Here is a 15,699-nt window from a genome sequence, read left to right as displayed (position 1 = left end):
AAAAACCATATCGGACCTGTCAGTTGAATTGTGAATCAGAAAGGTCATCGGCCTGATTTGAATGCTGGATCAGATAAGCTATTAAACAAGTGAGAGTCCGACAAAATTGACGAAAATCAGCGATTTCGAAAAACCAACCGAATAAATATTTGTTTTTCTTTCTTCAGACAAAACGACGGCGTTTTGATAATTTATTTAGAATAATTTTTTTTTGAAATCAAATATATTAGACATTATACTTTTTAAATTTAGTTTATGTTTCAATTAGATTTTGTTCAAAATTTATTTAGATTTCTATGTTGTATTATTTTGTTGTGTGTAATGATTATGTTTAGAATTTGAATTTAAAGAAAGACTTTGAAATTTAGTAAATGTCATGATTTTTTTGGAGATCCAATCACCTAATTTGACCAGTATAATAACTATATAATTTTATCATAGAGATCAATTTATTCAATTAAGTTATTCAATTAAATTATTCGGTTTAGTCATGCGGTTCGACCGGAAATCTTATATTTTAATCAATATATCAGTAACTCATCCTTATGAATTTGATAATCGATTTAATTTTTAAAACATTAAAAAAAAAGATTATAGAAATGACATTTTTATATCAGAATATGACAATGAATTTGAACTATTAGATTTTAAAATAATAATAAAAAGAAAAGAGAAAATAGCCACACCATAGCTTAGAGTAGATCCGCCCCACGCCCCTCTTAGGGGGTTGTTTGTGAGTTGGTTTTTAAGGAGTTTTAGAGGAGAATGTTTCAGAGGGTTGTGTCTATATCTAACAGTATGTTTGATATTTTTTAAAAGGTTTAAAAAATTATATGATCTTATATGCTAATGTAGTTTATTGTTTTTTAAATTATTTAAAAATATCAACATATTTCTAGTCTATATTTCTAGATATAGACGCAACCCTCCAAAACACAAAACATTGTCCTTCAAAATCCTCCAAAAACCAACTTCCAGACAACCCCTAAAGGTCAAGCTAGTATCTAGTGTATTAAGATGTGCACTATGTTTGTTTTCATATAAAATACAAGTGGTTAAGAAATAAGAAACACTTATTGAATTGCCATAGTTGAGTAAACTGAATTACCATAGCTGAGTAAACGTTACACATGAAGTACAATAAAAAACAGAACTAGTTAGTTATTTCTGTTGATCATGACGGTGTGTTCCATGAAGCTTCTCCTTAATCTTATCAACTATTCCTTTCTTGCTCTTGTGACGGTTTTTCTTCTCGCCGGTGTCAATAGTAGTAGTAGCAGTGGTTGTTGTATCTCCTATGAGTTGTGTTGAATCCATAATTTCCTTCTGAATTGGATCCCCTACATGGTTGCTTACGGGAACAGCACTATACTGGTTCTCAAAATTTTCGGTTAATTAGAGAATTCTCAAACTTTAATTGGTTATGCATGTGATGTGCCAATCAAATGTCTATAATATAAGAAGGGAAATTGTTCTGGAAAAGACAACAATACCCTTGCTTAATTTTGTGCCAACTCTCAATTTTGGGGGCAATTTGAGTCTAATCTAACCATTTGTCAGACTTTTAATTGATTTTGGTTACATTAGAAACATTCTTTACAAGGCTATAAGCTGAAAACGATTATATTTATATTATTTGAACTCACTTTAGTTGCATTTGAACCAAAAGCAGCTGACATGAACAACAGCTTTAGAAATGTACCGGGTAAGGAATCCAACTCTGCTCTAAACTTTATGCTCCCAATGTGCATACTATTCACAGTATTTCCATCATCTTTCCTTTTTCCTCAAAATCTTTCTATTCTCTCTCTATTCTACCAACAACATTTTCCTTTTCTCAAACTTTGTTTTACCCTAACTTGTTTTAATTCGTTATTTGGTTTTTGAGATCCATATGGGTAGGCCGTTTGAGCCCGTGAAGAACATCAATGAGATGAAGGAGATGTGGAAAATAGTCGTTTGAATCCATCACAAATGGGTTGTTAACAAAAATAAGAAACATTTTGAGATGGTTGTCGTTGATAACGATGTAAGACTATTTTTGAACTTTCTTCGTTCTTGATTCTGTTCTTTAACTGGTTTTTTATTTCCTCATGCATATGAAAAGTTGTGTTGAAATCCAGAACCTTTAATCTGATTTTTTTTGTTAAATTTGTCAAAAATCAAAACTTTGACCATTAATGGTTTCTGAACTTTATTCATTGTTAATAATTGTTCTTTAACTGCTTTTATTTTTATTTAGGGATCTGGTTTTTTTAAATCCACTATCATTAATCTGGTATGGTTGTTATATTTGTCAAAAATCAAAACTTTGAGTATAACCTAACCTGGTTTTTATTTAAACTTTGTGTCATGATGTTTGTGTTGGTTTAATGGTTTCTAAAAGTTTATTCATTTGTGATATTTGTTCTTTAACTATTTTTTTTGTCATGCATCTGGTTTTTTGAAATCATTTATCTTTAATCTGGTTTTTTTGTTATATTTGTCAAAATTCATAATTTTTGTATAATAGAACCTGGTTTTTGTTTTGTATCTGGTTTATTTTTGCAGATGATTAGATTAGGGTTTTTTTGTGATTGTTTTATTTTTTTGCAGATTATTAGATATGTTTGGAGAAAAATAGTGGGAGAAGTTTGCCAAGAGAGTGAAGCAGCGGAGGATGGCAACAAGGGTTGTCAAAGAAAAGCGAGATGCCTCTCCATGAAAGAAGTTTGCCTGTTTCAATCTAATGTCCTGCTATTCATCGAGGACTGAGTCGTGAATCATATAACCTAACTATGTAAGCTTTATGTTGCTAATGATTGTTATCAGTTTGTTAGATTTGTATTGTTATTGATTGATATCACTATGAAATTACAGGGTTATTCCAAAATCTCTCATGCCTCATGAGGTATTTCTGCCGCTACTACTATTTTTTTTACTATTATAGTGTTAATTCATGCCTCCTGGTTTTTTGTGAATTTGTGCCAAAGAACAGTGGTGAATGAATTTATGGAGTTTGTTCCTCTGTCATGGAAACAATTTATTGTTTTTTTCTGTGAGATTTTGGATCGAACTCTAGTATGGCCGGGTAGCTTCTTGGTTCGACAGGGTTAAGCATGAAGTCGAAGGTTGTTCACATGCTTGTGTCGAAGATGCTAGGGTTGTTAGCATGTTAAATTAGGTTTTAGTGTTTAAACCCTAATTTGTTAAGTTAGCTTGTTTATTAAGTTGACTTGTGTAATGGGCCTTGTGGAAAAAGCCCATTAGTTAGTATGTTAGGTTTTATTATAAATAGCATACTAGTCTCTCATCATTGCTAAGCTGCAAATCCTAATTTAGGGTGAGAGAGGTTATTTGTTATTCTTGTAAACTTGTAATCTTGTTTTAAGAGAAAGTAAAAGAATAACGGTTATAACCAATTATTGTGTTCTTCTTCTCCCCTATAATTCCCTATTATACTTTGTTATTGGTATCGTTTTTCACAACAAATTGGTGCGGTGAGCGTGGAGAAGATGCCGTCAACAAAGTATGAGATTGAAAAGTTCACCGGAGTGAATGATTTCGGTCTGTGGCGCTTGAAGATGAAAGCCCTACTGGTTCAACAGGGTTGTTTGGAAGCGTTGAAGGGAGAGGCAGCCATGAATGCTGCATTAACGGCAGCGGAGAAGACGACTATGATTGAGAAGGCACACAGCGCAATTTTGTTGAGCCTTGGTGATAAGGTTCTCAGGCAGGTATCAAAGGAGACGACGACATCAGGGTTATGGGTGAAACTTGAAAGTTTGTATATGACCAAATCGCTGGTAAATCGACTCTACCTGAAGCAAGCTTTGTATTCATTCAAGATGATTGAAGACAAAGTATTGGCTGAGCAGTTGGACATGTTCAACAAGCTGATTCTTGATCTTGAAAATATTGATGTGAAGATCGATGATGAAGATCAAGCGCTGTTACTATTGTGTTCTTTGCCTCGATCACATGCTCACTTCAAAGAAACTCTCTTGTATGGAAGGGAGTCCCTGACGTTTGAAGAAGTTCAATCAGCCTTGTACTCTAAGGACTTGAATGAACGAAAGGAGCATAAACCTTCGACTGTTGGCGAAGGTTTAGCCGTTAAAGGAAAACTCTTACGAAAGGATGGTAAGTTCGACAAGAAGAAAGGCAAAAGCCAGTCGAAGTCTTACAGTGGCGAAGCATCTGGCATTCGATGCTATCATTGTAAGAAGGAGGGTCACACAAGAAAGGTGTGCCCTGAACGCCTGAAAGATCATGGAGGTAAGGATAATGGCAATGCAGCCATTGTTCAAGATGATTTTGAATCATCTGATGTTCTTGTAGTTTCAAGCAGTGACTCGAGAAGAGAGTGGATTATGGATTCAGGGTGCACTTGGCACATGACTCCAAACAAAGACTTGTTCGAGGAATTATGTGATCAAGATGGTGGATCAGTATTGCTGGGAAACAACAAGGCTTGCAAGATTGCAGGTATTGGATCTATTAGATTCAAGCTCCATGATGAGTCAATAAGGTTGTTGACTGAAGTCAGGTTTGTTCTTGATTTGAAGAGAAATCTGCTTTCTCTTGGTGAATTCGACAAGAAAGGATATGTTTTCCAAGGAGAGAAAAGTATCCTAAGAGTCATGAAGGGTTCGAAGGAAGTCTTGAGAGGCGTGAAGAAACAAGGCTTGTATACCCTTGAGGCTGAAGTTGTAAGTGGTTCGACAAATGTTGTATCCACGAAACCTTTGTCGAAGACAGAAATCTGGCACATGAGATTGGGCCATGTCAGTGAAAGGGGTCTGGTCGAATTAGGGAAACAAAATCTGCTTGGTGGAGACAAAGTCGAAAAGCTGAAGTTTTGTGAACCCTGTGTACTTGGAAAATCTTGCAGAGTGAAGTTCAACAAAGGCAAACAAAGAACACATGGATCCCTTGATTACATCCATGCTGATCTTTGGGGGCCTGCAAGGTGTGCATCACATTCAGGAGCAAGGTATTTTCTATCCATAGTAGATGATTATTCCAGAAAATTATGGGTATTCATCCAGAAGACTAAGGATGAAACTTTTGAGAATTTCAAAAGTTGGAAGACTCTGGTTGAAAATCAGACTGGCAGGAAGGTCAAGAGGTTGAGAACCGACAATGGCCTTGAATTTTGCAATGAGGCATTCGACAGCTTTTGTGTTGCCTTTGGTATTGCATGGCACAGAACTACTGCAGGTACTCCACAGCAAAATGGTTTGGCTGAAAGATTTAATCGAACTATTTTGGAGAGAGTCAGATGCATGTTGACTAGTGCGGGGTTAAAGAAGGTGTTCTGGGCTGAGGCTGTTTCGACAGCAACATATCTAATAAACAGATGTCCTTCGACAGCGTTAGATATGAAGACACCTGAAGAAGTTTGGTCGGGACATCCACCAGATCTCGACAAACTGAGAGTATTTGGCTGTGTAGCCTATGCTCACATTAGGCAAGACAAGGTCGAACCTAGAGCTCTGAAATGCATGTTCATGGGATACCCTGAAGGAGTCAAAGCTTATAGGCTATGGTGCCTAGAGCCAGGTCACAGGAGGTGTATCACCAGTCGAGATGTAATTTTCAATGAAGCTGAAATGGCTTTTAAGAAAACTGATGATGTTGGTCGAAGTACAGAAACATCTGACGAAGAGCTGGAACAGGTAGAAATTCCTGTTGAGGTGGAGCATGTTGATGCTGAATTGCATATCCCAGATGAAGTCGAAGAAGAAGCAGAAGATGCTGAAGTTGAGGAAACTGACGATGACTACCTATTGTCGAGAGATAGGTCGAGAAGAGTCATCAAGCCACCTCAGAGACTTGGATATGCAGATCTTATAGCTTATGCCTTAATCTCTGCAAGTGAGGTTCTAGACGAAGAACCTAGAGACTATAAGGAAGTTATGAGGAGTCGAAATAAGACTGAATGGCTGAAGGCCATGGATGATGAGATGAAATCTCTTCATGATAATCATACTTGGGAACTGATCAAGAAACCTGTTGGGGCAAGGTTAGTCAGCTGTAAATGGATTTTCAAAGTTAAGGAAGGAATTGAAGGAGTGACGTCGAAAAGATACAAGGCAAGGTTAGTTGCAAGGGGTTTCACTCAGAAAGAAGGTGTCGACTTCAATGATGTGTTTTCTCCTGTTGTGAAGCATAGGTCCATTCGAATGTTGCTTGCCATGGTGGCACAGTTCGATCTTGAACTGGAACAGATGGATGTGAAGACTGCGTTCTTGTATGGTGATTTAGATGAAACGATCCTGATGAGGCAACCTGAAGGGTATGTCGAAAAGGGGAAGGAAGATTATGTGTGAAAGTTAAAGAGATCTTTGTATGGGCTGAAACAATCTCCTCGACAGTGGAATAGGAGATTCGACAAGTTCATGGCACGCATAAGTTTCATTAGAAGTCAGTTCGACCACTGTGTTTACTTCAGATTTCGACCTGGTAATTCATTTGTTATTTTGTTGCTTTATGTGGATGATATTCTCATAGCAAGCAACAGTGTCGAAGATGTGATGAGGGTGAAGGCTGAACTCAAAAAGGAGTTCGATATGAAGGATTTGGGAGCTGCTTCCAGGATTCTTGGAATTGATATTCGAAGAGATAGAAAGAAGTCGAAGTTATGCCTATCTCAAGAGGCATATCTACGGAAGATTCTTGAAAAGTTTGGTATGTCGAATTCAAAGCCAGTTGTGACTCCAACAAACCCTCAATTCAAGCTGAGTATTGATCAGTGTCCCAGTACTGATGTGGAAAGAGCCTATATGAATAGCATCCCATATGCTAATATAGTTGGTTCTTTGATGTATGCTATGGTTTGTACTAGACCCGACATAGCATACGCAGTAAGTCTTGTAAGCAGGTACATGGCTGTCATACCCCAAATTTGTCCTACCCTTAATTTCTAACTGGCTTAGGCTTCTCATTTCATCTGCATACCTTCATTAGGGCATTTGCATGACTTCACATTCATACACTAACTAAAACATCTAAAAGCATGAGATCAAGGGTCACAGAGCAAATCAAGGTCTCATAGAGGTTTTGGCACAAGCTTATTTATTTCCTCAAAAAGATGCTTGATCAGAAGATGATGATTGGTTCAGTCTCTTGAAAAACACTTCATCAGAGGGTTTCTATTCACATGGAATGTCTTGACCTAGGGTTTATTTCCCTAGGCGCTTGGTAGACTCGGTATGGTTGAGAACGCCTAGTGGTTCAATTGGAGATGTTACTGATATATTGACAAAAAGGACGTGTGGAGATTATTGGCAAAGTTGTTCACTTTAGTTAAAGGCAACCATACAAGGTTGACATTTTGACTATACTAATGTGATCTATATCTTTGGTTACCATCCCACTTGGTTGGTTCTACTCTAATTTGCAAAGGTGGGAAGAGATTGAATTAACTAATCGAGGGACAGAGATTTCTTACAAAGTCAAAGTGTCAAGGCTTCGGGTTTCATTACATGATCATCATGCCGCTAATGTTGTTTCAAAATCAAGAAAAAGAGATATGCAATTTGGAGAAGAAAGTTTGTTTTGAATACTCGGGTTTCTACCTTTGAATTCAAAAGCTAGCAAGGTGGAAGACATTAATATGCTGGCAGTAGCATAAAGATATTTCAAGTTCAAATTATCAATATCACTATTTCAGTATCATTGCAAAGTGTCCATTATGAAATCCATCCACTTATTACAGTACTGTTACCACAAAGAAATTATACAAAAAAACAAATACAACCTTTATCATTCCAACCTCATCATACAAAGTCCTACACGAAAAATTCATTACTAAAAATTTCATTCATTACATCACAAACTTATGCCAAAATTACAACATCAAGAAACACTACACAAAATACACATGAGCCTATTGTTTCTAAAGCTTCTTCGCCTTCATCTATCATCATGTCAAGCAGTACAACCAATGCAACGTGTCCTCCTTCTGAATGCATGATCCAAAGACATCTTGATGCACATCAAGAGAAACCGGGTCTTGCACAAGAACACCTGAACTGGCAGCCCTGAATAAAACAGACATAACCCACATTGAACTCAATGCTGCTGATTCCTAAGTCTATCTTAAAAGGAGGCATCTCTTCAAACTCTTCAAGCAATTTTTTATCTTTAATGCACCATATGTCTTCTTCACTTCAAATGCCATGCTATTCCTTACCTGCTGCATCATGTACCTACAAAACCTCCATAACAGATTTGTAACCACCAAACATCACACTCAATTCTAGTTTCAAACATATTCAAACAGCTTTTCACACAAATCCACATCAGTTCACACCAAATCAGTATAAAATTCAGACCGTAACCATGCCCTAAGCTTCACAAACAAATTCAGGGTAACACATTTAAACCAAGGCTGCATATGGAAATGGGGGAGTTTCACTCGACTATCTAACTGCTAACAGTAGCTTTTTTTCAATTTTAAGCCTAACAACCTAACAACCTCTAACAGAACTAACTGAAAACTTCCTAACAGAATCGGTTATAGAATTTCAGAATTGGAGAAGAAAAAAAGGGATTACCTATATATTCTGCATTAGCCTCATTTTCGAGGAGGCCATTCTTCACACACCATAATCTCCATGCTCATTCTTCATTTTCTCCATCTCGGAAATCCTTCATGCTCCATAACCACCACCATCATTCAACCTCCATCACTTCACCATCTCTTCATAATCATCATCGATCTTCCCTCTCTCCATTCTTCATCCTTGAAAACCAAGAAAAGATCCTAACAGAAACAGTCACACGAGAAACTCATCACGATTCTGCATCTCTATCCACAGAAAAGTCTTCAATCATCGAGTCTCAGTGTTCATTGATTTGTGGAAAGGTTCATCGCGCATCATTCGTCCCTGCATCACAAGAGCAACGGCGTCGCGACATGTGTGAATTCGAAAGTCAGCAAGAAGAAGAAGGAGAAATGTAAATCAGAATGTAAAAGAGAAAGATCAACGTGCACTTACTTGAATTTCTCATCGTGGATGTCATCAAATCGCAGCACTCTATAATCACATGATTTTGCGATTCCGCATCTTCGAGAATTTCGCAATAGCGCTACATTCATCATCGTCTCACGATTGAGTCGCCATTCCTCTCTTCACGCTTCATAACAACAACCACATCAACTCCGTTCATCATCGTTCGTCTTCAACACTTCACGCGTCTCAATCACCTCCGCCAAACCGCAATTTCAATCTTCATCATCAACAGGATAACATCACAATCCACGCAATCCGAAACGAAAAACAGAGACTCGAGAGCGAAATATTGAGCCGCAAGAGAAGTGAATCGGAGAGATTTTGAGAAAACTAGACCGGAGAAGGGAGTTTATTGAGGGCGCCGCTGTCGTGAGGAGTGAGGATCGGAGAAGAGGAAGCCATTCGCACCGCCGCCGTCGCCGCTCGTAAGAAGGGAGGTGAAGATTCTGAACCTTCATTCACGTATAAACCCTAATCCCAAATCTTAATTTCTCAATTTCTCTTTTATTTAAATAGTTGTTTTTTATTCTGAGTAATAATAATCTGATGCAAATCTTGGGCCTCCATTGAAACGCTACTGACACCCCCCATAAGGCCCGCTACACTACCATTTTTTGGCCATAGAAAAATCTGAAACAACAAAGAAGTGTATTGGGCTATTCCCAATGGGCCTGCGCCCAGACTGCCGACTGCACCACCATATTCAAATTTCGCACCCCCCTGTGTACATATTTTCATGTTGGTTTTAGGCTTTTTTCATATAGTTTTGTATGCTTTTTTTAAGTAATAAAAATGACTTAGAGTATAATAAAACCGATAATTCGTGGAATTTAATCAATCATTTTAAGAGTTTTTACATAGAACTTCTTTTAATTTTTAGGTTCCAAAACAATAATCACCATTAAAATAGTAGAATTTTTTTAGATTAATTTTGGCATTTAAATTCCTTCATAAAAAACTCATAAAAATAGTAGTATTTTTTAGTGTAATTTTTACATTGAGGCTTGAATTGTTTTGTGCTAGTTTCATGTTATTTTGTATGATTTTTGTGTGACTTTGTTGATTAGCTTTTGGCCATATTTTTGGCCTTCCTTGTTAACTTTAGAATTGTATAAACAACTTAGAATAGAATGGCTTAGATTAGAATTTAGATTTAGTTTCCTATTGCATTCTTTTTCTTTTCAACTTTTAAAACATTAATAAACGGAAGATCCGAGTCACATTAAGCGAGTGATAGAGAAATGAGTGGGATCCATTCCCTAATCTATTTCTCAATCACTTAGTGGCATAGAAACGAGTGGGATTCATTCCCTAATCTGTTTCTCGGTCACTACTTAATGGGAGAGAAACGAGTGGGATTCATTCCCTAATCTGTTTCTCAAACATTAATTAATGGGAGAGAAATGAGTGAGATTCATTCTCTAATCTGTTTCTCGAACATTATATAATGGGAGGGAAGTGAGTGGGATTCATTCCCTAATCTGCTTCTCGATCATTATACATTTTATGTGATTCGAATCGTGAAGTAAATTCCCTTAAAAAATACACAACCAAAAACACTTTAAAACATCTAACAATGGTTCAGACTAAAACAAAGTAGAGAAAGTGGTGAGTGGCCCGGTATTGGGAACTGTTCATCACCCATCTACCCTAAAAGACACAAACCAATCATTCCTTTTCTTTTGCCTCGTTGGCACCTAAGGGCAATGTCATTTCCGTTCGTACGCATCGTAGGCGATCCCTTATGCAAGAACGTGAACGTTGACTCCGCCCAACTAAAAAACACAAAAACAAACAGAAAATCGTGAGCCGAGCTACGGTAACTCTGATTCCTGAAAAGGATACGTAGGCAGCGGGGTAGGGCCCGTGCGAGTACAATTCTTTCTTTTCCCTACATTTTGCATTCATTTCGCATTTAGACATAGACATAGTTTTACACCCTTTAGATAGAAACGAACATAGGTGGATACCATCGAGTACGATGGGCGTGAGGGGTGCTAATACCTTCCCCTCGCGTAACCGACTCCCGCACCTTGATTCTCTGGTCGCAAGACCCTGTTCCTTCCTTTGTTAGGTTTTCTGATATTCCTTTCCCTTATGGGATAAATATATTGGTGGCGACTCTGTTCATTTTTCGCGAGCGTGCGACAATGGCGAATCCTGGAAAGGCTCACTGGCAAGCATTGAAGTGGATTTTAAGGTACATAAATGGGTCTCTGAATAGAGTCCTAATTTATGGTGGAGCCTTGGGTGAAGATGGTAAAGCAGTAATCGAAGGATATGTCGACTCTGATTATGCAGGTTGTATGGATTCCAGGAAATCTATTTCTGGATATGTTTTCACTATGTTTGGCACAACCATTAGTTGGAAAGCAACACTTCAGAAGGTTGTTGCTCTATCAACCACTGAAGTGGAGTACATTGCATTAACTGAAGCTGTGAAAGAAGCATTGTGGCTTGAAGGTTTTGCGAAGGAGCTGAAACTTCAAGGTCGAGGTATCACTGTTAAATGTGATAGTCAAAGTGCAATACACCTGTCGAAGAATTCAGCCTATCATGAGCGAGCTAAGCACATTGATGTGAGGCTGCATTTCGTCAGAGGAGTAATCAAGCGTGGAGAAGTCCAAGTGCTGAAGGTTTCGACTGAAGACAATGCTGCTGATATGATCACCAAGACATTGCCGAGTTGCAAGTTTTTCCACTGTATGCAGCTGATAAAGCTGCATGAAGAAAGCTAGTTTGTTCCCTTGATGTTGTAGAGTTAGATCCAAGGTGGAGATTTGTGAGATTTTGGATCGAACTCTAGTATGGCCGAAGGGTAGCTTCTTGGTTCGACAGGGTTAAGCATGAAGTCGAAGGTTGTTCACATGCTTGTGTCGAAGATGCTAGGGTTGTTAGCATGTTAAATTAGGTTTTAGTGTTTAAACCCTAATTTGTTAAGTTAGCTTGTTTATTAAGTTGACTTGTGTAATGGGCCTTGTGGAAAAAGCCCATTAGTTAGTATGTTAGGTTTTATTATAAATAGCATACTAGTCTCTCATTATTGCTAAGCTGTAAATCCTAATTTAGGGTGAGAGAGGTTATTTGTTATTCTTGTAAACTTGTAATCTTGTTTTAAGAGAAAGTAAAAGAATAACGGTTATAACCAATTATTGTGTTCTTCTTCTCCCCTATAATTCCCTATTATACTTTGTTATTGGTATCGTTTTTCACAACATTTTCTATGTAGAACTTTGTCATTTTAGTGTGTTGTAATTGGTCTTTTTTGATAAATATTTGGAGAAATAGTTGGTGAAGTAAGAGTTGTTTCTGATATGCGTGAGCGGAAAGCGGCAGTGGCTTAAGAAGCTTTTGCATAATTTATTTCATTTTACAAATTATTATTCATTAAAAGGTTATATTCTTATGTCTGTGACTGTATAGTGCAGGGTATATGTATGTTGAAGAGTGTAATATGGCTTTATTGGTTCCTTAACTTAATGTATGTGATTAAGGTACATAAAATTGTTTCCTTTATTTGTTCGCAACCTTAGGACCCAATCTGAATGGTTTGTTTGGGAGACAATCTGGGACAACTCCTTGATACTTCTATTCTGCGGCTAACAAGAACAAGGTTGTGAACGGGATGAGAAAGCCCTGTATGATTACTTGCTTAACCCTAAGAAGGTACAACATATTGATCAGTATTTCAGTGTTTCTTTTTAAATGACATAAAAATGTCTCTGTCAAGTGGGTATTATGATTCGTTTGATGCTTCTTTGTACATTATCATTTCAGGATTTAGAGTTTTCTATTATGAATAAGCTGTTGTGCTGTTAATTTATTATGGATATATAATATTGATGAGGTAAAATTGTAAAAGTGTTGTTCGACCAAGTATGGCACTGATTTACTTATTGTTTTGTTCTTGTGCAGTACATCCCAGGGACAAAGATGGTGTTTCCTGGTCTTAAGAAGCCTCAGGATCATGCTGATCTTATTGCATATCTGAAGCAAGCCACTGCATCAGAATAGAATTTTCGTATGCACCTTAAACATGGAGTTTTAATTTTCGCACTTTTTTTTTGTGTGGTGCAAACCACTTATCTTGGCAAAAAATAATGCAGACTTGATTAGTTTGCTATGCTATTTTGTTCCTTTTGCATTGCTTCTTTAGAGTTGAATGGGGAGAGGGTTGATTTGAATCTAAGGGTCAAGAGAGAAATACAATTGAATTATTATTTGTATAGGGAACCACTTTGCTGCACAGTGGAAATTATGATTATTTAATTTGTGTTGCAGGTGACAGGATGTATTATCTACTTTTTTGGGTAGGTTTACCTTCGCACAGTATACCTAATGCAGACAGTACACAGTAACAGTGGCATGGGATTAATGGTACACCAAAGTAGTACACATATATATGTGATATTTTATACACTCTACAACAGTTGAAAAGACACACTAATGATGGCTATTTTCCTCACTTGTCCACACCTGCTAAAACTACAGAATTTCTGCTGCACTTTTATACACAGGTTTCAACATAAAAAAAAGAGCATTTGAGGTGCCATTTTGATGAATAATTCATACTCCCGCCAGAATTACTTTTCTTTCTGCTACACAGGGAGGGGTTATTAAGTTTTCAACTAAATATCTTTATGCAATGTTACTATGTTCCTGTAATGAAATATTAAGAAATATTATTAAATTTTATTGCTCTTAAATTTTTTTTAATACTATTTATGTTATCGTGTTCTTAATGGACCCTATAAATTATATGTATTTAAGTTGTTTTTTTTTTTGTTTTTTTATATTTAAATAGTAGTTAATTTGTCTTTAATTTGATTTTTATGTAAGTTTTTAAATATAGATTATATGCATTTAATTTGTTTCCTTTGTTATTCTTTTTACATTTAAATAATAGTTAATTTATAATGAACTATATGAATAGTTATTTTTAGTTTTAATTTATGATTTAATAACATTAAATTATAATATTAAATACACTTAATATATTTTAAGTATAACAATTTTTGTTATTCATGATGGCTCTAATTTTTTTTTTAAAAATTTTGGTACTCAAATATTTTATTACTAAATATTGAAAAAATATTGATACTCAAACATTAAAAAAGATATTGATACTTTAATATTTTATTACTAAATATTGAAAAATATATTGATACTCAAATATTTTATTACTTAATATATTTTATTACTATTTTTTAAGCCTATATTCGTAATATTTGAGTATTTAATGGTCTTTTTTTAATATATAATATATTAATTACAATGAAATATATTGATACATATTAAAATATAATGGGTTGTGATGTATAATGTAAATGGGTTGTAATGTATAATAATGGGTTTTAATGTGTTTGATGTTTTAAATATCTTTTAGAAGTGTTATTGATAAAATATTTAAATATTATTAAAATTAATAAATTTGTTTTATTTTTGTGTTTAAGAGTTTCAATCTTAGTACTCTTTTATTAGTAGAGATATCATATTTTTATTGTAATTTTTAAGAGAAATAGGTGAATGTGTTGTATGAACTGATGTTATGAAATGATTATTAAATGACATAAGAATAATATTAATTCTACTCAAGAATACTAATTATAATTGATATGAGATTATGAAATGATGTTATTAAATAATATTATTTATAATTTATATGAGATTATATATTTAAATAATGTTATGAAATAATTATTAAATGATATAAGAAAAAATCTATCTTTACAAAAATGTATTCTGAGTTGTATTTGAACCAACGGGTGGTGACCAAGGCATCTGTCAAATAATGTTCCCAATGCTTTTATTGTTGACTCTTATCATTATACTCCCTCTGGACCCATGTATCTTTCTCCCTCAACATCTATCTCTTCTTTCTATACTACTCTATTCTCTTTTCTATCAAACATCACAAATTGTTTGTTTTATTTATCTCTTTTATCTCTTCTTTCTATACTATCCTTGATATTGATTGTTTTATTTATAAAATATTTAATTTTCTTTACTCAAAATCTGTATTATTATATTTCTTTAGACTTTTTAAATTGTTGTTTAATTTTAATTTATTGATATTGATTGTCCTTTTTTTATAAAATACTGATTTAGTTTTGATTGTGAATTTATTATATATATAAGACAATTAATTGTATATATACGAAAAATCTCTATCACTATAAATAATGTCAAAACAAAAAAATAATATACAAAAAATTAATTTTTTGATAAAAATACTTGTATATATGAAAAGATAATAAACTCTGAGTTGCATGCAAATATAGTTCAATGTTAAAAGATAAGTAACACAAATTGCTTATGGCAATTCAGTAGATAGTTGTGTATGAATTTTAGTACAATTAGATTATTGTCAATTTTTTATGATTTATCTAATACAATATTAAATAATTTTTATTTTTAAAGAATTATATATTTGATTATTTTTTAAAATAGATTTGATTAGATCTACAAAAAAGAATTTTAAATTAAAATTTATTTACGGGAGCAAATTTACTATTAATTTAAATATTTTTATAAATAATATAAAAAAATGTACAGGAAAAATATTGTATTGATTAAAATATTTGCATATATGGAAAAATAATAAATTCTTCTTTATTTTATTTTTCTCCTTATAACAACTATCACATAAAATAATCAAAGCACAATAATTTATAATTATAAATAATAATTATGTATA

The 15,699-nt window shown here is 34.7% G+C and overlaps 2 long non-coding RNA genes across 2 annotated transcripts; one reads left to right on the top strand and one right to left on the bottom strand.

Annotated features, from left to right (window-relative positions):
• Positions 1–7,179: 7,179 nt before the first annotated feature.
• LOC131608235 (uncharacterized) lies at positions 7,180–9,493 on the bottom strand. The gene is made up of 3 exons (XR_009285541.1): positions 8,988–9,493; positions 8,544–8,876; positions 7,180–8,195 (listed from the first exon to the last, which is right to left on the bottom strand). It is a non-coding gene; the product is annotated as an uncharacterized LOC131608235 (long non-coding RNA).
• A 2,880-nt stretch (positions 9,494–12,373) lies between these two features.
• LOC131608234 (uncharacterized) lies at positions 12,374–13,577 on the top strand. The gene is made up of 3 exons (XR_009285540.1): positions 12,374–12,668; positions 12,918–13,023; positions 13,284–13,577. It is a non-coding gene; the product is annotated as an uncharacterized LOC131608234 (long non-coding RNA).
• Positions 13,578–15,699: the final 2,122 nt, after the last annotated feature.

This window comes from Vicia villosa, linkage group LG5 (assembly GCF_029867415.1).
Source record: "Vicia villosa cultivar HV-30 ecotype Madison, WI linkage group LG5, Vvil1.0, whole genome shotgun sequence".
Taxonomy (NCBI): domain Eukaryota; kingdom Viridiplantae; phylum Streptophyta; class Magnoliopsida; order Fabales; family Fabaceae; genus Vicia; species Vicia villosa.
This window is presented reverse-complemented; position numbering and strand designations above follow the sequence as displayed.